Below are 25652 nucleotides of genomic sequence, written 5' to 3' on the forward strand. Positions count from 1 at the left end.
AATTCAGAAGGCACAGCATTCATACATCACAAAGAGGAAAAAGTACTCTGAAGGAAAAATGTAACAATTGTGACAAACAAGAGAAGTCAAAGCTAACATAAAAGCCAAAGAGAGGGCATATAATAGAGCAAAAATTAATGGGAAATTAGAGGGTTGGTAAGCTTTTAAAAACCAACAGAAAGCAACTAAATAACATCAGTAAGCAGGTAAAGATGCAATTTGACAGCAAGCTAGCCAATAATATTAAAGAGGATACTAAAAGTTTCTTCAGATCCGTAAGGTGTAAAAGAGAGGTGAGAGTACATATCAGCCCACTGGAAAACTATGCTGGAGAGATAGTAATAAGGGACAACAAGATGGCAGACAGACTGAATAAGTATTTTGCGTCAGTCTTCTCTGTGGAAGACACTAGCAGTATGGTCACAGTTCGAGGTGTCAGGTGGCATGAAACATGCGAAGTTACCATAATTACAGAGAAGGTCCTTGGGAAACTGAAAAGTCTGATGGTAGGCCTGGACCAGATGGTGTACACCCTAGAGATCTGAAAGAGTTGGCTGAAGAGATTGTGGATCTTTCAAGAATCACTAGATTCTGGAATAGTTCTGGAAGACTGGAAAATTGCAGTTGTCACTCCATTCTCCAGGAAGGAAGAGAAGCAGAAGAAAGGAAACTACAGGCAAGTTAATCTGACCTTAGTGGTTGGGAAGATGGCAGAATGATTATTAAGGATGAGATCTCAGGGTATTTGGAGGCATATGATAAAATAGGCTATTGTCAGCATGGTTTCCTTAAGGAAAAATCTTGCCTGACAAATTTGTTGAAATTCTTTGAAGAAATAACAAGCAGGATAGCAAAGGGGAATTGGCTGATGTTGTGTACTTAGATTGTCAGAAGGCCTTTGACAAGGTGTGATGCTCGAGGTTGCTTAACAAGTTATGAGCCCATGGTATTACAGGAAAGATTCAAGCATGGATAAAGTAGTGGCTGATTGGCAGGAGGTAAAGAATAGGAATAAAAGAAGCTGTTTCTAGTTGGCTGACAGTGACTAGTGGTGTTCCACAGTGGTCTTTGTTGGGAACGATTCTTTTTACATTACATGTCAATGATTTGGACGATGGAATTAATGGCTTTGTTGCATGGTTTGCAGACGATATGAAGATAAGTTAGATATGGCCCTTGTGGCTAAAGGGATCGGGGGTATGGAGAGAAAGCAGGTACAGGGTTCTGAGTTGGATGATCAGCCATATCATACTGAATGGCGGTGCAGGCTCGAAGGGCCGAATGACCTACTCCTGCACGTATTTTCTATGTTTTCTATGTTTCTATGTTTTCTAAGTGGAGGTCAAGTAGTATTGAGGAAGTAGAGAGGCTGCAAAGGACATAGACAGATGAGGGGAATGGGCAAAGAAGTTGTAGATCCCATCTACCTTTGTGCCTCAGTTTTTGTATTTTCCCTGACAATGGCAGTGTCAGGAAATGGATGGTCATGCACTTTGGTGGAAGAAATTAAAGGGCTGACTATTTTCTAAATGGAAAGGAAATACAACAAAAGTTAAGCACAAAGGGGCTTGTGAAACCTTGTGCAGGATTACCTAAAGGTTAATTTGCAGGTTGAGACTGTGGTGAGGCAGGCAAATGCAATAATAGCATTCATTTCAAGAGGGCTAGAACATAAAAACAAGGATGTATTGACAAGGCTTTATATAGCACTGATGAAGCCTCACAGCTTCAGTTAGAGTATTGTGAGCAGTTTTGAGCCCCTTATCTTGCAAAAGGATGTGCTGGCGTTGGAGATGGTTCAGAGGAGGTTCACAAAAATGATGCCAGGATTGAATGGCTTGTCAAATCAAATGTGTTTAATGGCTCTGATCTGTATTCAATAGAATTCAGAAGAATAAGTGGTGACCTCAGTGAAGCTTATCAAATGGTGAGAGGCCTTGATAGAGTGGATGTGGAAAGGATGTTTCCTATGGTAGAAGAGTCCAAGACCAGAGGGCACAGACTCAGAATAGGGGGGTGTCCTTTTAGAACAAAGATGAGGAGGAATTTCTTTAGCCAGAGAGTTGTGAATTTGTGGAATTCTTTGCCACAGGCAGCTGTTGAAGCCCATTTTTTCTGTATATTTAAGGCAGAAGTTGATAGATTCGTGATTGTTAATGGCATGAAGGGATATGATGAGAAGGCAGAAGATTGGGGCTGAGAGGAAATTTGGATCAGCCATGAAGAAATGGTGGAGCAGACTCGATGGGCCAAATCTGCTCCCATACCTTATGGTTTTATGATCTTAAAAGGTTGGCACAATATCATCGGCTGTAGAGCCTATACTGTTCAGAATCAGAATCAGAATCAGGTTTATTATCAGTGGCATGTGACATGAAATTTGTTAATTTAGCAGCAGCAATACATAACATAGAAGAGGAAAAAAATAAAATAAGAATAAGAATAATAATAAATAAGTAAATCAATTACAGTGTACATATTCTGAATACGTTAAAATTGTACAAAAAACAGAAACTTTAAAAAAGTGAGGTGGTGCCCAAGGGTTCAATGTCCATTTAGGAATCGAATGGCAGAGGGGAAGAAGCTGTTCCTGAATCGCTGAGTGTGTGCCTTCAGGCTTCTGTACCTCCTTCCTGATGGTAACAGTGAGAAAAAGGCATGCCCTGGGTGGGGGAGGTCCTTAGTAATGGACGCAGCCTTTCTGAGACACCGCTCCCTGAAGATGTCCTGGGTACTTTGTAGGCTAGTACCCAAGATGGAGCTGACTAGATTTACAACCCTCTGCATCTTCTTTCGGTCCTGTGCAGTAGCCTCTCATCCCCCCATACCAGACAGTGATGCAGCCTGTCAGAATGCTCTCCGCGGTACAACTATAGAAGTTTTTGGGTGTACTTGTTGACATGCTAAATTTCTTCAAACTCCCAATGAAGTGAAGCCGCTACCTTGCCTTCTTTATAACTACGTCAATATGTTGGGACCAGGTTAGACCCTCAGAGATCTTGACACCCAGGAACTTGAAACTGCTCACTCTCTCCACTTCTGATCCCTGTATGAGGATTGGTATGTGTTTCTTCATCTTACCCTTCCCGAAGTCCACAATCAGCTCTTTCGTCTTACTGACGTTGAGTGCCAGGTTGTTGCTGCGGCACCACTCCTGTACATAGCTCACTCCTGTACACCCTCTTGTCACCACCTGAGATTCTACTAACAATAGTTGTATCATCACCAAATTTATAGATGGTATTTGAGCTATGCCTAGTTACACAGTCATGTGTATATAGAGAGTAGAGCAGTGGGCTAAGCACACACCGTTGAGGTGCACCATTGTTGATTGTCAGTGAGGAGGAGATGTTATCACCAATCCGCACGGATTGTGGTCTTCCAGTTAGGAAGTCGAGGATCCAATTGCAGAAGGAGGTACAGAGGCCCAGGTTCTGCAACTTCTCAATCAGGATTGTGGGAATGATGGTATTAAATGCTATTCAATGTTTTATGTCCATGATGAGTGTTTTTCAATGAATTACAAAGCTTTAACTCTTAGCTGTAACCACATCATCAACCTATATGTGGTTCTGTATAATTATGTCTTTGAAAACAACTCACTCCAATAAGAATATTAAGAAGTCCAATTGCACTCGCTCAAGGAATCATTGTTTATGAATTTCTCCTCTAAGATACTGTTTAACTTTGTGTTATTCAATTGTTGTGCAATTTTCTAAAGCTTTGAGTAATTTTGATCGCAATGCACCTTGCCATCCCTTAGAGGAGTTTCTTCCCATGCAGATAGATGATCAGTCCTGTCCACAGTTCCTTGCAATTTGCTAAAGCTTGATTTAAAGTTCATTGTAACGTGAAATAATTTCAATAAAATTTGAACTCCTCCATCAGCTTTTATTGTATCCTTTTATCTCAGCCTTGTGAGGCTTTGAAAATTGATCCTTCTTCGTGATTTACCCCATTGTCTGTTCAAAGAAAAGTCATCGTGCTTAATGAAAGTCAAGCTGCAGAATCTCGAAATCTGAATAAAAAAACAGGAAATGCTGGGAAAGAAAACAGCAGGTCAGACAATGTCTGTGAAAAGAAATACAGATTTAACACGAAGTCAAAGACCTTTATTTAGAGAGAAGAGATGGTTTTGAGTTGCTGAAGAAGGAGGAAGCTGAATAAAAACAAAGCAAACATTAGTGACAGGCTGAGGCCAGGGTTGCTATGGAGACAATGTTTTTGTGGTCCTCTGATCAATGGGTTGATGGGTGCAGTACAGAGAGAGGGGTAGTACAAAGTTTACAATGTTGAGAATTGCTTAATGTTTATTAAAGAGATTCACTTTATTTGTCACAACGTACAGCAAATCATATGGTGAAATGTGTCATTTGTGTCACTGACTAACACAGTATGAGGATGTGCTGGGGGCAGCTTTCCATTTTCTGTCATTTTCCATCTTCTGGCACTATTATAGCATGCCCAGAACTTACTAACACTGACCTGTGCCTCTGTAGAATGTGGGAGAAAACCAGAGCATTCGGAGGAAACTCATGCTGTCACGGGGTGAGAGAACATACAAACTCCGTTCAGACATTGGTGGAAATAGAACCCCGATCATTGGTGGAATAATGCAATGTGCTAACCACTACACTACTTCCCCACCCTAATATGCCTGAACTTCAATATTTTGAAAGTTGATGAGTGGCTTTCAGTAGAAACTTTTCCAAAGGCCTTTGCAGTGACTCTGGTTTTGATGCAGCCAAGGTCACTTTTTTCCTGTGAGGTTGTATATCTTGTGAACAGCCACTCAATAGGATACGAAGTGGGAAAAAGAAAATTACGTTCCTTCAACCTATAATATGGTTTAAAAGTTCTTTCAAAAGTCCTTTATAGTTCATGGCATACTCTCTAGAAAATCTGATCAATATTTAGAGGAGTTTGCATAATCATATTTTAAATGTCTGCTAGCTAAGTAAATCTTGACTACTCACTACTCTGCGTGATCTTTACACTTACATGTACAGTGTTCTGTCTTTCTGTTTGCTCACTGTTCTTTCTCCTTGTGTGCTCTCTGCTCTCTTCCACTTCACACTCACTGCTATTTCTCTCCAAGGGTTCACAACTTTTCCCACCTGCTTCCCCCTCACTCCCAGTAGAACACTGGATGTAGAGTATTACAGCACTGAACAGACTTCTGGCTCACGATGTTGTACTGACCATTTAACCTAGTCTAAAATCAATCTAACTCTTTCCTATTACATAACCCTCCATTGTTTTATCATTGTTTTATCTCTTTCTGCCCATCACTCTGCCTGTTCTCCATCTCCCTCTGGTGCTCCCCTCCGCCTTTCTTTCTCCCAAGGCCTCCCGTCCCATGATCCTTTCCCTTCTCTAGCTCTGTATCCCTTTTGCCAATCACCTTTCCGGCCCTCAGCCCCTCCGGTCTTCTCCTATCATTTCGCATTTTCCCTTCCCACTCCTACTTTCAAATTTCTTACTATCTTTCCTGTCAGTTAGTCCTGACGAAGGGTCTCGGCCCGAAACATCGACAGTGCTTCTTCCTATAGATGCTGCCTGGCCTGCTGCGTTCCACCGGCATTTTTTGTGTGTGTTGCTTCAATTTCCAGCATCAACAGATTTCCTCGTGATTGTTTTATCATCCTATCTAAGGCCTATCTAAGAGTATCTACCTCTACCTGATGCACCATCAATAACTCTGAGACGTGGGTTAAGGTAGGCTTTTATTGGCTGGAAGAAAGCACAAGCAGCAAGTGACCATCACACAACATCCTGGAGACTGAAGAAGGGTCTGTGTCTCCAATCGCCTTTATACCGGGGTCTGTGGGAGGAGCCACGGTCAGTGGGAGGAGCCACAGGAGCAGTCCGCGGGGGGGGGGGGGGGCGTGCCCAGACAGGTATATGTAGTTCACCACACTACCACTGGCAGGGCATTCCACATACCCACTGTGTAAAAACATTACCACTGACATTCCATCCCCCCCATACCTGGCTCCACCTGGCACCTTCTAGTTTGTTCTTCACCTTCCCTCACCACCGTATTCTGGCGTCTCTCCCCTTCCTTTCCAGTCCCGATGAAGGGTCCCAGTCTGCAACCTCCACTGTTAATCTATTTCCTTAGATGCTGCTTGAGTTTCTGAGTTCCGTCCAGCATTTTGTATGTGTTGGTGTGTGTTGCACTTATTTAATATTTTAGAATTCAAGCATTAGCATTTATCTTGTATTGCTCTTTACTGCAAAGGCTAGGTGAGAATAACTTCAAATCTATCCACACAGAAGTCTCCTAGGAAATACTTACTTAGTTGTGGCAATCCAGACAGGTACCCGTTCTTGGCTTTAATGTGGATATTGTAGCTGTGCAGCCACATTTGCACCATTCACAATCATAATTTAGTTAGCAAGCACTTCCCTGGGCATATTATCCCTCTCAGATCAATGAAAGGAGAAATAGATTTCATACAAATTATTAATAATAGGTTTTACTTCAGTATTGTGAGTTTTTCACTAATTAAACAGCATTATATTGAGGGCTAGTGAAGGTGGGAGGAGGGGCATTAACAGAAGTTAGAGAAGTCAATGTTCATGCCATCAGGTTGGACGCTAACCAGCTGGTATATAACTTCAAAAGTAAAGACATGTTTGTGTTGAATAATCACCAATTACTGATTTGGATTCAATTGGAAACTCCTTTTTCGCTACTAGGATGAAGAAAATTTGAAGCTGGTTGCGGAATTGGCCCCATTAACGCCTACAGCCTGCCCACTTCAGGATCTGGGAAGATAATCAGTCCCCTGAGGTTTAACCCAGGCGACCTGTTCATGCTTTCACAGTATGGTCCAGGTCAATTTCCACCCCGCCCAACAATTCCCTCATAACACGTGTCTATACCAAATTTTGAACCACAGATCTATTTAGAATGTATAAATAGCCTATCTGACATTAATAAATGGGTGATTAATCCTTAATTAATGTTTCAGAGATCTAAAATCCATTTCAATAGATACGGGTCAAATTTGACCCGGAACAGCCTCAATCTGCAAAAAATTGTGGCACTTGTACAAAAGTATAAACATTTTTAAATATTTTCATTTCTGCGCATTTTGGGTCACTACAGGAAAAGTCATCAAATTTCATCTAAAAAACATGGCATTTCCCTTTGCTACATCGACGACTGCATTGGCGCTGCCTCCTGCACGCATGCTGAGCTCGTTGACTTCATTAACTTTGCCTCCAACTTTCACCCTGTCCTCAAATTTACCTGGTCCATTTCTGACACCTCCCTCCCGTTTCTTGATCTTTCTGTCTCCATCTCTGGAGATGGCTTATCTACTGATATCTACTATAAGCCTACAGACTCTCACAGCTACCTAGACTATTCCTCTTCCCACCCTGTCTCTTGCAAAAATGCTATCCCCTTCTTGCAATTCCTCCGCCTCCGCCGCATCTGCTCTCAGGATGAGGCTTTTCATTCTAGGACGAAGGAGATGTCTTCCTTTTTTAAACAAAGGGGCTTCCCTTCCTCCACTATCAACTCTGCTCTCAAATGCATCTCTCCCATTTCCCTCACATCTGCCCTCACCTCATCCGCCCACCACCTCATTCGGGATAGGGTTCCCCTTGTCCTCACCTACCACCCCACCAGCGTCCGGGTCCAACGTATAATTCTCCATAACTTCCGCCACCTCCAACGGGATCCCAGTACCAAGCACATCTTTCCCTCCCCCCCTTTCTGCTTTCCGTAGGGATTGCTCTTTATGCAACTCCCTTGTCCATTCGTCGTCCCCCCATCCATTCCCACCGATCTCCCTCCTGGCACTTATCCTCGTAAGCGGAACAAGTGCTACACCTGCCCTAACACTTCCTCCCTCACCACCATTCAGGGCTCCAGACAGTCCTTCCAGGTGAGGCGACACTTCACCTGTGAGTCGGCTGGTGTGGTATACTGTGTCTGGTGCTCCCGGTGTGGCCTTTTATATATTGGTGAGACCCGACGCAGACTGGGAGACCATTTCACTGAACACCTACACTCTGTCTGCCAGAGAAAACAGGATCTCCCAGTGACCACACATTTTAATTCCACATCCTGTTCCCATTCTGATATGTCTATCCATGGCCTCCTCTAGTGTCAAGATGAAGCCACACTCAGGTTGGAAGAACAACACCTCATATACCGGCTGGGTAGCCTCCAACCTGATGGCATGAACATTGACTTCTCTAACTTCTGTTAATGCCCCTCCTCCCCTTCTTACCTCATCCCTGACATATTTAGTTATTTTTCCCCCTCCTCCTTTTGTTCTCTCTCTCTGCCCATCACTCAGCCTGTTCTCTATCTCCCTCAGGTATTCCCCTCCCTCTTTCTTTCTCCCTAGGCCTCCCGTCCCATGAACCTTTCCCTTCTCCAGCTCTGTATCCCTTTTGCCAATCACCTTTCTGGCTCTCAGCTTCACCCCACCCCCTCTGGTCTCCTATCATTTCGCATTTTCCCCTCACCCTCCTACTTTCAAACCTCTTGCTATCTTTCCTTTCAGTTAGTCCTGACGAAGGGTCTCGGCTCGAAACATCGACAGCGCTTCTCCCTATAGATGCTGCCTGGCCTGCTGTGTTCCACCAGCATTTTGTGTGTGTTGCTTGAATTTCCAGCATCTGCAGCTTTCCTCGTGTTGGCACTTAGGGTGTTTTTACTGCTGTCAAGTATCAAAACAGGTCAAATTTGACCCGAACAGTATGTAAGGGTTAAAAATTAGTTTCTAAATCATTCCTTGTTTATTTATTGTATGCATTGGCATACATTACAGGGGACACATTAAACCAGGAATGGCAGGTCATTCTTAATGTTGACATCTTAATATTTTCTAAACAATAAACAATTTAAAAATAAGTAACACATTTCATGATCTTGCAGTATAATCATAATTTATTGAGCAAAGCAAATGAATGACTATTAAGCAGCTGTTCAGTCTTGCATGATCTCGTTCACTCTCAGCCAACTCCAATTGTACAGTGCAAACTTGAATTGTGCAGCTTGGCGTTTAATATCTACACAATGAAACAAGAGATCCAAATTTGTACTGCTTTGCTTCAATTTGATGTTGGAATCATAATGGTGCTTCAGATACTCATGTTAGAGTACAATTCCCTGAACGAGCAGTTTCACTCTACTTCGCAACATCTGTTCCTGCATTTATACTATATATGCAGTACTGTGCAAAAGTCTTAGGCGCAAGTACTGTATATAGCTGGGGTGCCAAAAACCTTTGCACAGTACTGTAGTAATTTTATGTATTGCACTGTACTGCTGCAAAAAAAAAGCCCTAATTTCATGACAGTAATCCTGATTCTGATATGGGTCTCTGTTGTGAACTGAGAGTGGGAAGGGGGCAGGGAGAGGGGAACCATGGTTGGGCAAAGGGGAGGGAGCAGGGAGCATCAGAGAGATGTTCCGTAATGATCAATAAACTGATTGTTTGGATGCCTTGGAGCTTGCTATGTCTGCACCTGCACCGCCCTGGCTCTCCTTTCTGCCACCTGCCCCATACCCTGCCAGCGGTGCTCCGCCCTTGCCATTCCCAACATACTTTACTCCCGATAGATTTACCAGCCCGCTCTCTGCTCCACATTAACAAATACAGGATTGTGCCGAAGTCTTAGGCATGCCAGCTACACGTATGTGCCCAATACTTTTGCACAGTACTGTATTTAGTGTCAAATTGAAGATGCAACCTCTGTCATTCAATCGGTGCAGTTTCGTGCAACAGGATTGTCAATGGGAATGAATATAAAGTACAAGAGATTTGGAATGACACATAACAATCCCAGGAGATTAGCAGTTTCTAAGATACACAAACCACCCCGTCCACGTGGCATCAACAATCAATCCACGATCAAAGTTATTTAGATCACATTTCTTCCCCATTCTGATGATAGGTCTGAACATCAACTGAACCTCTTGATCATGCCTGAGTTCTTGTATACATTGAATCGCTGCCAAATGATCGGCTGATTAGATATTTGCATTAATTGGTGGGTGCGTGGAATGCACTGCCAGCCACAGCGGTAGTGGCAGATACAATAGGGCCTTTAAAGAGACTCTTAGATAGGTACACAGAGCTTAGAAAAATGAAGGACTATGTGGTAGGGAAATGCTAGGCAGCTTCTAGAGTAGGTCAACACAACATTGTGGGCCGAAGGGCCTATAATGTGCTGTAGATTTCTGTGTTCTATGTTCTATTAATGAGCTGACGTACCAAATAAATTGGCCATTGAGTGTATTTGAAATGGCTCATCAGAAGTCAACTAATGAGCTATCATTTGCATTACTGTTGAATAACAGCCATACATCATTTCACATACAACGTGTCCCATGCATGTAGGCAATGCTTTGTATCTGGTTCTTTTAAATAGAACCCCTCTGCTGTAAAACATCTCATCTTCAATGCCTTTCATTTGAATATTTCTCATAGTCAATGGTTTAACAGGAGCACATTCAGGTTTTCAAGCCCACCAAAATAAACCAAAGGTTGTATAGAAAACACTGACTGAAGTCAGCCACCTGTGGTTCAATGGCTATATTCCTAAGGCATAAGGGTGTGGTGTGATGACTGGTTGCTATAACTAGTTTATGCCATAGTTTGGATACTGCTATTTAATAGATCCCTCCAAGAGGACCACAACCTTGTTGTTGGGTTTGGAGGTTTGTGTGCCTCAATGACCCGGAGAACTATGTTGGCTGGAGTCAGGGCTTTATGCTTTGGCTTTTGGTAGGGTCATCCATGGCAAACAGGTCAAAGGGCAAAGGACAGACTAAGAGTAGTCTACTAGTCCTCCAGGATTTGGGGGTGCAGCTCAGGGCTAACAACCCTGACTGGTAAAACAAAATTGCTACGGAGCAGCAATGAAGAGTCCTACGCTTGAGTGTGATTGTATTCCTGAGTCTCCAACCGAGACTTGCATGACTGACAGTTGTGGAAACTGAGAGGAAGGTACTGACACAATGAGGGAAGCCCTGAACACTGCCAGACTTTCATTGCTGCTCTAAGTACTAGAGGCGTAACAGGCAGTAAGTAAGTAAGTATTTAGTAGATTAATACTGCATCAAGATGCAGACAATTTTATAGTTATAAACACCAGAGATTCTGCAAATGCTGGAACTGCAGACCAACATACACAAAATCATGGTCAGGAAGCATCTATGGAGAAGAATAAATAGTCAAAGTTTCGGGCCAAAACCCTTCATCAGGACCGAAGAGAAGGGAGGGGAGAAACCAAAGTATAAGTATGGGGGCTTGCGGAGAGATGTGCAAGGTGTTAAGCAAAACCAGGTGAGGGAGGAGGTGGGTGGATGTGGGAGAGGGGATGAAGTGAGAACTGGGAGGTGATAGGTGGAAAAGATAAAGAGCTGAAGAAGAAAGGATCAGATAGAAGAGGCAAGTGGATCATGAGAGAAAGGGAAGGGAGAAGAATCAGTCCAACTTCATAGTAATGCTAACAGAAGACATAATCATTATCGCCATATGTTAAAATACATAAATCTTTTTGATATAAGCAAGCATGAGTTAAAGGACCGTGTATTTTAGTAATCAAAAATAAAGCAGGGCTTAAAAGATTCTTTATTTCCTGCACAGCGGTCAGAATCTGGAATGGTTTCTAAGCAAAACTCTTTGTGCTTCCAACTAATTTCTTCAATCTGTAGTTTGAAGCTTGTAATGTTATAATGAGGAGACTAAAACTTCCAAGAGACGCTCTAGTTCTTCCATCTGTGAGGATGGAGAACAACTGCATGTTTTGTAAGGCAACAAGCCAGGGCTTTGAGAAGCAAGGATAAATTATTTAGTATATTTAATTAGCACTGTAAATAAGTAGGATGGATTCAGTAAAAGTTTAGACAGATGTTCTATATTTTTTATGAGTCAAGTGACCAGCAAATATTGATATATTGTTATGTTCCTAAAAGATTGGTTAACTGTTATTTTGGATGTAAAATATTATGACAGATGCACAAAAGATTAAGATGTTGCTGATGAGAATATTGTCAAATATTACAACTTGGAACTATCAGACTTATTATATACAATTCTAACCTAGGGCTCACAGAATTAGTGAAGTGTCACTGCACATGTAGAGCAACTGAATTAGACACTGATTCTCCCAATTTACACAATGTATGCTGATTTTAGAATCGTAGAGCACTACAGCACACAAGCAGGCCCTTCAACCCGACTAATCTGTACTGAACTTTTATTCTCCCTACACCCATCGGCCTACCTGAACATTGATCTCCATATCACTTCAATCCAAACTTCTTTTAAATGTTGAAATCAAACCCATATCCACTACTTTCACCCGCAGCTCATTCTACACTCTCACCTCCCTCTGACTGAAGAAGTTGCTCATCACTTGCCTTAAGCACATCACCTTTCACCCTTAACCCATGACCTCGAGTTCTAATCTCACCCAAACTCAGTGGAAAAACCCTGTATGCATTTACCCTGTCTATGCCACTCATTATTTTATATACCTCCATCAAATCACCCCTCATTCTCCTATGCTCCAGGGAATAAAGACCTAACCTATTCAACCTATCCCTATAACTCAGGTCCTCATGTGGGAGTTGCTAGAAATGGCACGAGGGTGACTTGCCCCAGTCCATCTGCACAACAGTTTGAGTTCTTCTCTCTAATGTCTCTTCTTTCCTTTTTCAAGGTGTCTGGGGTCACATTGGAGTCGGCGATCTACAGCTGCACTCAAACTGTGGTTCTTCATGGTGGTGGGTCCCTGCGCTTTGAGCTCACCAAGCGGCCTGGAAGATGGGGACACCTTTAGGGTGTGGCCCTGTGGAAGAACCGATGCCTTGCCGGTGTCGCCGGCTGAGATCAGAACGTCGAGAGAGCAGGGTACACGGCTGCCAAAATAAGCAATGATGCAAACTAACATCGAAACAGCGAGCTGTTGGTCTCCCTCTTGCTGTGGCAGGAGCGGATATCCCTCTGTCCCTTGTTAGGGAGAGAGCGAGACTGTGGCACATCAAACTGTAGGGGTGAACAGTAGTTTTTGATGGATCATGGTCTCTGAGGGTTTGTTATTCCTCACAGGGTGGGTGGTGAGGGACTGTTGCTCGTGCATGGGAGTGGGACGGGCTTTCGGGTTCTAACATTTCCTTGTCATTCACGCTTTGGGCTTTTCCTTCTGTTTTGTGGATGGCTGCGGAGAGTAAGAATTTCAGGTTGTATACTGTATACATTCTCTGGTATTAAATAGAACCCATGAACCATCCCTGTAAATTCCCTTCCCACTCTTTACATCTTAGAAGATTCTGGAAGATGAATGCCAAGCTGTGAGTTCACACTTCCATTGGGAAGCTACGCATTGGTAAGGAGGATTACACTCACACACCCCAACCAACAGCCCACAAAACAAGCGGACCTTTGAGTAATTTATTGTGCTTTTGAGGTCATTGATAACACCACCAGCATCTTTGAGTCCTATACTGTACCCAACAGACTGTTTAAGCTTGGCATGATTGCCAATGTTGTTAAAAAGCCACGTGGAATTCTCTCCCTTTTCCAAATTTTGTATTGTTTAAAAGCTCGTCCAAAACTCACAAACCCATGTTCATTCAGGCTAGGGAAAAATAAAGAAAAAGTAGATGAAATCCCTTTACTTTGAATAGGAAGCACAGCAGTAGTGTCCTTCCTAATCCCCCCCATGAGCATCAAGCTGTGAGACAGGTCATTGCTCTGTGTTCTAGTATGTGGGAGATTGATGGTCAGTACAGACTTGATGGGTGAAAGGGTTTTTCCCTCTGCTGTGTGTCTCTCTGATTGCATATTTTGACCACCCAGCCACACCCCAATGACACTTCAATCTGACAGTAAACTTGACTTATGGTCTTATGGTCTTGGCCTTTGTAGACAAAACAGTCAAGGCACAAGATTATGCTGGGGCTCTGCTTGCAGGTGTCACAGATCTCTGAAACCACTGATAAGGAAATCTAATGAGAAGGAAACAGATTGGCTGAAGAGGCATGACATTGTATTATGCATATACAAAATAGAATGATTATACTGAACCAGAGGCAGAACAGGAAGGATTGGTGGCAACTGTAAGGCGGTGTATCAAAGCTGAAGTTCAAAAAGTAAAATCTATTATCAGAGTACATGCATGTCACTGCATACAACCCTGAGATTCTTTTTCTGTGGACGTACTTAGCAAATCTATAGAACAGTAACTGTAAACTGTAAGCATTGCTATATTGACCATCGAACAGCTCTTCAGTAAAATGGATTTATCCTTCCCTTTCCAGAAACTGGAGCAGAATCAAGAGTCAGAAATCCACCCCACCGTTAGCACTCAGAAAAAAAACTGTGCAGACAACACGCACAAAATGCTGGAAGATCTCAGCAGGCCAGGCAGCACCTATGGAAAAGAGTACAGTCGATGTTTCGGGCCGAGACACTTCAGGAGAACTGGAGAATAAAAGATGTGGAGTCAGAGTTAGGAAGTGGGGGAGGGACACAAGGTGATAGTGAAACTGGAAGGGGGGAGGGGTGAAGTAAAGAGCTGGGAAGTTTACTGGTGAAAGAGATGCAGGACTGGAGAAGGGGAATCTAATAGGAGGCCATGGAAGAAAGAAAAGGGGGAGGTGATGGGCAAGCAAGGAGATCAGGTGAGACAGGGAAGAGGGGATGGGGAATGATGAAGGGGGAGGGGCCATTACCCAGTTCAAGAAATCGATGTTCATGCTATCAGGTTGAAAGCTACCCAGACAAAATATAAGGTTTTGCTCCTCCAACCTCAGTGTGGCCTCATGGTAACAGTAGAGGAGGCCATGGACTGATATGTTGGAATGGGAATGGGAAGGGGAGTTAAAATGGGAGATCCTGTTTTTTCTGGTGGACTGGACGGGGGGTAGGAGATCAGTGAAGCGGTGTCCCAACCTACACTGGGTCTCACCAATATACAAGAGGCGACACTGGGAGCACTGGATAAAGTGGATGACTCCAACAGACTCACGGGTGAAGTGTCACCTCACCTGGAAGGACTGTTTGGGGCCCTGAATGGTAATGATGGAGGTGGTGTAGGGGAAGGTGTAGCACTTGCAAGGATAAATGCCAGGAGGGAGAACAATGGAGATTGCTTAGCTCGCTGAATTATATTGGAGGTTCTGATGAAGGGTCTCAGCACTCCATTCCCCTCCATAGATGCTGCCTGACCTGCTGAGTTCCTCCAGCATTTTGTGTGTGTTACTCTGGATTTCCAGCATCTGCAGATTCTCTTGTGCGTATTACAGATGTTTCCTCACCAACCTGTTAACCTTGCTACAGTCACAGTATGAATTGTTTCAAGAAGTTAAGGCTTGCTGTATTTTCATTCACATTCGTTCTGACTAAATTATGTTACTTATGATGAATTTGCATTTCTCCATTGCATATTTAATTGATAATTCTTCATTTCAGTTACTAATCTGACCATCGAAGTTGTGATACATCTTGTATGCTTCTTGCCATGCTACAATATCCTTAAAGCCACATTTGTACAGTGTCAAACATAGAATAATCCCTAGACCAGGAGTTCCCAACCTGGAGTCCACACAGACCCCTCAGCTAATGATAGGGGTTCATAGCGTAAAAAAGTCTGTGAAATCCTGCCCTCGGCAATACACTGAAAATCCTGAAGTAAACTCAGCTGATCAGCTTGCTGAGATCCTCCCAGCCTTTTGTGTGAAGTGCTCTGGATTTCCAGCATCTGCTTAATCTCTGGTGTATATAATGCCTAGGCATCACGGTGAAACGAAAAGACACACAGCAGCATGAGACTCTCTTTTCAGGCATTAAATGATGTACCTCACTAGAAGTATCACAACCTTATTTCTTCTGTCGAGTTCTAATTCACAGGGATAAAAGGCTCGTGAGGTTGCAGGCGCTGCCCAGCTATCAATGTAAAATTAGGGCGACACTCTAAACCATGGCTTTCGGTGCCCCTACCTTCTTTCAGGACCCATAAAAAATTCCTGTTCTATCTGGGAATGATCCCAGCTTGACACAGGTCAGGGAAGAATTAGAAGCAACCTCATGACAGAAGGAGTAGCTTCGTTTCCATTAAAACCCGATCAACACTCATTTATTAACCTGGCCTCTTTGGAAGCAGTGTTCCACCATCTTCTCCCCCACACCCCCCGCCACCACGGTCATGCCTGTTCAGCCCAGTTTGTTGCCTTCCTCTCCTGCACGTTTCAACATCCTTTGGTGCGGGGGCCATGGGTGGGTACATCCTGTGGCTTATGCTAGAACAAACCACCCCAAAGGAGTTTCAACTCCACAGTCTCTAACTAATGGTTTATAAACCAGTGGATAAGCGTGTCAATCAACACGGAGCTACCATATGGTAGAAATTATTCTTGTCTAATAACTAGTTGATGAAAAAAAAACTCCTTTGAAAATATGCCGAATTCCAATTAGAGTACAAACACTTATCACCTTTGTATGAAATTCTTCTGAGTGATATTTTAGTCAGTCATTAACCTATTTAGTTTAATATTCACACACCATAACTTGCAGGCCCCAGTGTTTAATAAAAGTCTGCATGGAGCTACATCCAACAGCTGTACCATGTTAAATCTGTGAGCATGTAGTTCTGGGTAAGCCTTGTGAGACACATGTTTCTCATTGGCTTATTTCTATAGTAATAAGAACACTTAAAAATGACAGTGCCTATAGTTTGGTAGCAAAGGATTTGGAACATTGCTTTGGAAAAATCAGATTGTTAAATATTCATAATATTACTGATTTATTGTTCCTTATGTTGCAATTATTAATTGTATTATTACCCTCAAATAATTACAGCCATATTTAACCATGTTAAACCTCTACCACTACTGGAATACATATCAATTCACCCAATTAAAAAAGGACAGTTTGCCCCAGTTTCACTCGCTGATATTTTGTCATCTTTATTCCATCAGCATCTTCTTTATCCAACAATATGTCCAATCCTTGCCAAGATATTAGTGTTTTCTTTTAAATCGTGATGGGATGACTTGCAATATGTATGAGCATGTATAATGTGGAAAACTGATAACTGAAGACTCGAACGATTGCAGATGCTGGAATCTGAAGCAGAAATAAACAAACAGCTGGAAGGAACACAGCGCAACAAATAGTATCTGTAGAGGGAAAGGAATTATCGACAGTTCAGGTCAAGAATATGGACAGAGTTACTAATCTGGTTAGCAGTCCTTTGTAGTATAAACTGAATTGATAACATAGGGATGTTGTAACTAATTAGTAACTCATATTATATACACTCAGTGGCCACTTTATGAGGTACACCTGCATAGCCGCACATTAATACAAATATCTAATCAGCCAATCATGTGGCAGCAACTCAATGCATAAAAGCATGCAGACATGGTCAAGAGGTCCATGTGTTGTTCAGACCAAACATCAGAATGGGGAAGAGATGTGACCTAAGTGACTTTGACTGTGGAAAGATTGTTGGTGCCAGCCCGGATGATTTGGCTATATCACAGACTGCTGATTTCCTGGGAATTTCACACTCGATGCCTCTAGGGTTTACAGAGAATGGTGCATAGAACAGAAAAAATATCCAGTGAGCAGCGGTTCTGGTGGTGAAAACACCTTGTTAGTGAGAGAGCTCGGAGGAGAAAGGCCAGACTGCTTCAAGCTGACAGGATGGTGACAGTAACTCAGATAACCATGTGTTACAACAGAAGAGCATTTCTGCATACACAACACATCGAACCTTGAGGGGTTACGTCAGCAGAAGACCGTGAGCATACTCTCAGTAGCTGCTTTATTAAAGTATAGATGGTACCTAACAAAGTTGGACACTGTGAGCAAGTAATTTATTGCTCATCACAGTGAAATTTGCTTGCTCTACAATGGGAGGATGCAGATGCAATATTTACAAATATATTTTGAGCTGAACAGTTTGAAGGAGAACTCAGGATAAACAATGAATCAGAAAAGCAAAATGATCCCTGAGGAGGCAAGGGAATGTCATAACGGTATATTTTTATTTGTGGTTTTATACTAAGGTTGGCCGACGGGTGGCATAGTGGCATCAGCGCCGGACTTCGGAGAGGACACCCGAGTTCAAATCCAGCCATCCCCCTTGCATGCTTTCCATCCGCGCTGGGTTGAGCGTCGAGCTAGCAACTCGGCCTTGTAAAAACAAGAAAGCCTGCTATAAAAACGCTGTCACGGCGGTGTCCCGATGACTGCACTCAGAGTTAAGGGCTTTCTTCTTCTTCTTCTTCTTCTTCTTCTTCTTCTTCTTCTTCTTCTTCTTCTTCTTCTTCTTCTTCTTCTTCTTCTTCTTCTTATACTAAGGTATTATTCCACAGAAAGAGGCAATTTTGCCTATCAGGTGCACGCTGGCTCTCAGAAGTGACAATTGCGCCGGTGTCATTTCCCACCTCTCACTACCTTCGTAAAGGAGCTAGCGTAATCAAAAACCCCACGCACCCCAAACATTCTCTTTTCTCCCCTCTTCCATCAAGCAGAAGATTTTAAAAAACCCTGAACCAGGCTCAAGGACAGCTGCTACCTTGCTGTTATAGGACTTTTAAGTGGTTCATCAGGATTTTCAACCTCACAGTAGTAGATAGAACAGTACAGCCCAGGAACAGACCCTTCAGCCCAGTTAAATTAGTATCAAATCACAAACAGGAGAAAGTCTGCAGATGCCGGAAATCCAAAGCAACACGAGCAGGACACTGGAGGAACTCAGCAAGTCAGGCAGTATCTATGGAAAAAAGTAAACTGTCGACATTTTGGGCCGAGACCCTTTTTCAGGACTGAGAAGGAAGGGGAAAGATGCCAGATGCCTGAAGAAGATTATTTTTCTGTGTGTTGCTTTTTTAATCAAATGGCCAGTTAAACTAATCCACTCTGCCTACACAATGTCCATATCCTTCCATTTTCCTCATATTCTACCTGGTTAGGATTTGTCCTTTATTGTGTACTTGCACCGCATTTTCTCGGCAACTGTTACACTTTATTCAGCATTCTTTTGGCACTTTACCTTGTTCTACCTCAACGTACTGTGTAATGCTTTAATCTGTGTGAACAATATGCAAGTCCGTCTTTTCACTGAACCTTGGTATATATGACAATAATAAACCAATTCCGATTCCAGTTCCTTCTCTCTCACATGCCCATGAACTCCCTCTAGTTCCCCAACCACCCATTTGCACAAGGCAAAGTGCAATTTAGCCCATCAGACATCTTCAAGATATGGGTGAAGAAAAGGGGTACCTAGAGGAAACTCAAGCACTCATGGGGTTTTAACGCAAACTCCTGGCAGATAGCACTGGAGGTCAGGATTGGCCCCAGATCACTGGAGTCAGAGCTAACTGCTGCACCATCCTTTACACGGGGGGGGGGGGGGCGGCACAGTAGTGCAATGGTTAGCGTAATGCAATCACAGTGCCGGAGATCTGGGTTCAATTCCCTCCACTGTCTGTAAGGAGTTTGTATGCTCTCTCTCCAACGGTATTGATTTCCTCCAGGTGTTCTGGTTTCCACCCACATTCCAAAAACACACGGGTTAGTAGGTTAATTGGTCACATGGGTATAACTGGGAGGCACGTACTCAAAGGGCTGGGAGTGCCTGTTATCATGCTGTATCTCCTAATAAAAAATACTCTTTCTTTAAAGGTTTCCTGCTTACAGGAGGCTTCCCCTTGTGCAGACAAACTATTACTTTAAAATATCCATTGGAGGACTAGTTTTTTTCATGTGTTGCAAAGATGCTTTATCCAAAATAAAAGTATTACTTACCTCAGCAGTGAATATGGGAGAAGAACGTCATCTCTTAATTCATAAGCACTAAATCTGCTCAGTCAGAATGATGCAATACCCTACATTGGATTTCATGCAATTTTAACTTAATTGCACTATATCAACACATTTCTATGAAATACATTGGGAAAGTCCAAATATCAACACATTTTATGACCATAAATCAAGATTTATTGCAAAAGAAAAAATATGAGTAAAGTAAGAATGATTAAAAACTCTACAATAATCTTTACTTCTCTAACACAATAAGCATTAATGTTTCATTTCTGCTTCGATGCCAAAACTGAATAAACTGAAGAGGATGAATCATTTCCATTGGAAAGTGGCATATCAGAATGACGTTAGCTAATATGCCTTTTGATGACTTTGTTTAGTGGTACATTCGTACTTGTAAAATCTGTGGCTTATAGTGATTGAACAGACTTGAGGTTCAGTTATTTTTCCCAGCAATTTTATGGCTTTTTTGAAAATAGGACATGTTTTGTTTTAATTTATTTTTATGAGGGTGTGAAGTCTTTGCAAGTATCCTACTTTAATGATTAAAAAAAAGATATCAAAGTCTTTGAAAGTACATGGAATATCTGTACACTTCAATTTATTTCCAGATGCTATTAATCATTTTAACATATCACATGTAGAGATGTAGTAGAGGGACTTGAGGAGTGTGTCCTTGATAAATTGAAATACCCAGTCAAGGGTTAAGTGTTCATTTCTCACCAACCACCTCACACTATGTAACAGCTGTTAGAGGCTGAAATTTCTTGCCAAAACCCTTACAGAAGACAGTCATTTTTCCATGTGGATCCTGTAATTTGGCAGATTGTGAATCTAGAGGTTATTTTGTTGGAAGCATTTTTTGTAACTTAAATATTTTTAATACGGCCTTAAAGTAGATAGATCTGTTGAATTTGTACAGCTGCAAGCTTTGTTCTCTCAATCGTCACTGAAAGTCACCTGCGGCATTCACTCAAGCATCTTGTTTTATGCTTCTGACTTTTTGTCCTTCAAAAAAAAATCTACTTTATAATGGCCATTTTCCTGTTCTATATGATTTCTAAAGACTTGAAACAAAATTGCAGGTGTATTGCAGATGGCTCTCCAAACTCAGCATTGAGATTGAAAAGTGATTGCATTACAGTTGAGACTTCTTTTGATGGAGCTCAGTGCAAACATTGAATGGAATCGGTTTCCCTGTAGTACACATTCAAATATGTTTTGTCTGCACATATTTAACTCAAGTATACACAAGAGATTCTGCAGATGCTTGAAATCCAGAGCAACAGACAAAATGCTGGAGGAACAAAGAAAATTTACCAGGATGTTGCTGGGACTGGAAGACCTGAGTTATAAGGAATGATTAAATAGGTTAGAACTTTATTCCTCGGACCGTAGAAGATTGAGGGGAGATTTGATAGAGGGATACAAAATTATGAGGGGTATAGAGTGAATGCAAGCAGTTTCTTTTCCCCACTGAAGATGGATAGGTCATGGGTTAAGGGTGAATTTTAAGGGGAACATGAGGGGAAACTTCTTCACTCAGAGGGTTGTGAGAGTGTAGAGTGAGCTGGCAGTGCAAGTGGCACATGCAAGCTCAGTTTCAACATTCAGGAGAAGTTTGGATAGGCATGTGGATGGCAGGAGTATGGTCCCGGTGCAAGTCAATGGGAGTAGGCAGTTTAAATAATTTGGCACAGACTTGATGGGCCGAAGGGCCTGTTTCTTTGCATTTTTCTATAACCCTATGACTGTCTGACAAGCTCAGCAGGTCAAGCAGCACCTATAGTCCTGGTGAAGGGACTAGACCTGAAACATCAACTGTTTATTCATTTCCATCAATGCTGCCTGACCTGCTGAGTTCCTCCAGCATTTTGTGTGTGTGTATCTCAAATATATAGTACATTACCCAGTCACTTGAAGGGGAAAAGGGGGAAATTTAACATGAAGGATTTTGTTGTGGTAATTATGTAGAAATTATCCATGTCAAGAAAATTTTGTGACCAGTAGATGGGAAATTATATTAACTGGATCAAGAAATATCCAATTTGGGGTGAGGTGGGGGTAAGGATTGGAGGGGAGAGGGTTTTTTTTTTGCAATCCAGTAAGTCACAACTTGGAATATAGCACTTGAAAAGATAGGAAAACAAATACACTCATAGGCTTTGATGTCAATTGGATGTACAATATATTTGATAAGGAGAATTTTTCAGGGCTACAAGTAAAAAGCAGAAAAGTGGGACCAGTTCTATAGCTCTTGAAAAGTTGGCACATATATCACATGTGACATGATTTCATAATTATTACATTGGCAAATTGCTCACCACATTTCCTACATTATGTAAGTGCCTATACTTCACAAAATATTTGATTGGTTATAATGTGCTTTTGGTATCCCTAAATTGCAAAATGCTTGATATAATTGTTTCCTTTTCCACCAGCCCTCTCCTTCTTTCAGAACATATTCACACAAAGAATGCAGTAGAATAGCTTTTTTTTAAAAAATTCTATCTAACAAACTTTAACCATGTTTAGAGTAACTGATTAAAGGATTTATAAGTTACACGGGAACTCAGAATTTTCAGTTTTTACAAGGTAATAACATATCCCAGAGCCGAAAGCACATAATAAATTACAAGGGAAAAGCTCTTGAAGTGTATGGATGTCATCTCAGTGTTTCTACATTGAAGCATAATCCAGGATACATTTATGTATATAACACAAAGGTGGATTACTTATCCTTCTTTTAAAATCTTCTTTCTTTATTGTTCTTTGCCAGCAGGGATTTTATGGTGTACTGTGACAGGTGCCAGGCTCTCACAATCAAATCAAATAACCAGATGTTGAGATCTATGTGATTAAGTGAAGTCATTTAGCAATGTGGCTTCTAGTTACTTGATCATGTTTGAACTTCTCTGGTCTTCAGTCTGCTTTGACAAATGGTTGACGTGAAAAGCAAGTTGTTTTTTAAATATCCCATAAATTTTCTACCCTACGTCATTGAACTTCACCACAACTTCGATCTCTTATGGGTCATCATGAACTGGCACATCACCGGTTGCTACAAGGACAAATGGTAAGTCTCTATTGATGAATCTGCTCATTCTTCAAATTCTCTGAAGGCTGTAAAGAAATCATGTTCGATATTGCAACAGTAGGACTTGAATAGCTCAATATTTTTCACTGAACATTTTTCCAATGTCTTATACCATATATGTCAAACTCAAGGCCCGTGGGCCAAATCCGGCCCGCGGTGGAATTATCTTTGGCCCGCGAGATAATATCTAATTACTATTAAAGCTGGCCCCAGTAATCGAAGCGCCTATGGCATATGATATGGCTAATGCTGAGTTTATTCAGGTACCAGGTTTTCAGGGTTTTTAGTGTTTATTCGGCAGTCTTGCTCGGCAGTCTTCTTCATAAGAAACGGAATTTGTAAAGTGAAACACTTTGTAGTTATAGCAGAGACTGAGACACATGAGAGCAGGCTGAAAAAATGGAGGCAACGAAAGCTGCGTTCGCACGCGTCCGACTGATCCGGCCCGCATGAAGCTGCATTTTGCTCAATCCGGCCCGTGACCTAAAATGAGTTTGACACCCCTGTCTTATACCTAATCTAAAACAAATTTAAAATCTTCCAGTTTGCCACACTTCTCATATCAAAGAAGCCTGATATTTATGTCACTAAATATTGTTAATTCCTGGGTATTTGAACACCTTTTTGTTTCTAGTTGATCTTTTGCATCAAGGATGAATAGCTCCTATGACTGATAAGGCCAATGTGGGACCCACCAACTGTGCCATACATGGGCCAGGATAGGTTGGTTGGTAAATTGGGTAATGGTAAGTTTCTTTCACCGTTTTTGCTGTAGGCTGATAATGAAGAGCTATGAGGTTCTCAGCACTTTCCCAAATGTTCTTTGTTCAGATATATTCACAAGAATCAATGAGGACTTTTCTTCCCCCAAAGAGATTTTGAGATTTCTTTCTGATTTTATTTGTCCTCTGGGTAATTCCTTGCCATAATAGAGCTTAGAGAAGAATTCCTGTCAAGAGACTGGTCTGAGTCAGATGGACAATGCAACCCACCCACCTGAGTCGAGTGAGGAACCTAGAGCTTCAACGCTGGAGGTTGATGTTGATTCATTATTCTTTTATTGGATTTGGCTAATTTTGCTGAGACAATGTTTGTACCGCTGTGAGGCGTCTACTGTAGGTTGCTGATGTCACTGAAGTAGTCAGGATGGCTGGGGTCATTGCTTCACACTTTTGAAGTTTCTTTCTGAATTTTAAGGGGAAGCCTCTTGAAGATATTCTCTGCGGAGGGGAAGATTATACACGTGATGGAGCTGAGCGAGGCTCCAATTCTCTACAGCCTCTTTCATTTCTGCACTTTGGAGCCTCCGTGCCTGGAGCTGATGCAACCAATTCGAATCCTCTCCATCACACACCTATAAAAATCTGTAAGGGTCTTTGGTGACCCCTAACTGTCCTCAAGCTCCTAATGAAGTATATACACAGACATACCTTCTTCACATTGCATCAATGTGTTGGAGCCAGCAAGGATCCTCAGAGATGTTGTTGCCCAGGAACTTTGAGCTGCTCACCCCTTCTACTGCTGACGCCTCAATGAGAACTGCTGTGTGTTCTCCTGACTTCCTCTTCCTGAAGTCCACAATCAATTCCTTGGACTTAGTCATAAGACAGTAAAATGGCTCTGGTCTACATCAGCATCTCTGTGGGCTGCAGGAATTTGTACCAGTTTTTTTCTTAAATATACTCTTTTTGAACAACTTCTGCTGCAATCTGCAGCATGTACATTTCCTCTTAGCAAGGGACAATGAAATTACATCAATGATCTTCAGATCTCACGTTTGACAATTAATTGGGGAGCAGTTAAGCCCAGCATCTTTAAGGGTCAATACCAAGGCCAAGGCCAAAAATGCGCAGGAGTAGTGGGATTTAAATCAGGCTGAAGAACAGAAGGACGAGGCTTCCTCTGCCTACCATTTTGTTAGTGAAGTATGATTGACAAACTCAGAGCAAGGCTGTTGTATCAAAGGGAGATGAGGTAGACATCAATTGTTCATTGCATTGAGACTTACTTAACAGCGAACACGCCAGATGCCACTATCTGACCAGGAGGTTTTGCTATTTTCAGAATGGAGTGAACCTCAAATTCTGATAAGGAAAGAGCTGGCAGCGTATGCTTTTTAGTCAATTCTCACTGACATTGGGGTTATGTAGGCTTCTTGTTCCCCTGACTTAGAACAATTATTGATTAAATGTACACCTTTCTATTCGCCTTGGGAGTTCTCGCTCATGATGCTGACTGCAGTTTATGTACTTCCAGTCACCAGTTATAAGCAAGCACTCACGAAACTGCACAATGATGTTTGTAAACAAGAAACGGCCCATCACAACACATTTCAAATTATAGTCAGTGACTTTAACCAGGCCTGATTGAAGAAAATCCTGCTCAATTGTCACCAGCATGTAACCTGTCGCACCAGAGGTCCCAACACACTAGATGACCGCCACACTACGATAAAGGATGCCTATCATTCATTCCCGAGACTGTATTTTGGTAAGATGGCCCATTTAGCTGTACTCCTACTACCTGCATACAGACAGAGCTTAAAGAGCAAGGCTCCAGAGATCAAGTCAACTAAGAGCTTGTCAAAGGAGACTGAGGAACGGTTACAGGACTTCGTTGAGTCAGTGGACTGGGCTGGGTTGACGAACTCATCTATGGACCAAGGTCATTACAGACTTAATTTGAATAGCTGTGGATGAGTGTGTCCCCACAAAACCATTCATGGTTTTCCCCAATCA

At 42.1% G+C, this 25652-nt stretch overlaps 1 long non-coding RNA gene across 1 annotated transcript in view; it reads right to left on the reverse strand.

Annotated features, from left to right (window-relative positions):
- Positions 1-8889: 8889 nt before the first annotated feature.
- The window catches only part of LOC140713986 (uncharacterized), a 44438-nt gene continuing 27675 nt past the window's right edge, over positions 8890-25652 (reverse strand). The window contains exon 5 of the long non-coding RNA XR_012095798.1: positions 8890-9039. This is a non-coding gene — a long non-coding RNA (uncharacterized lncRNA). The remainder of the gene's footprint in view (positions 9040-25652) is intronic.

This window comes from Hemitrygon akajei, chromosome 20, assembly GCF_048418815.1.
Source record: "Hemitrygon akajei chromosome 20, sHemAka1.3, whole genome shotgun sequence".
Taxonomy (NCBI): Eukaryota; Metazoa; Chordata; class Chondrichthyes; order Myliobatiformes; family Dasyatidae; genus Hemitrygon; species Hemitrygon akajei.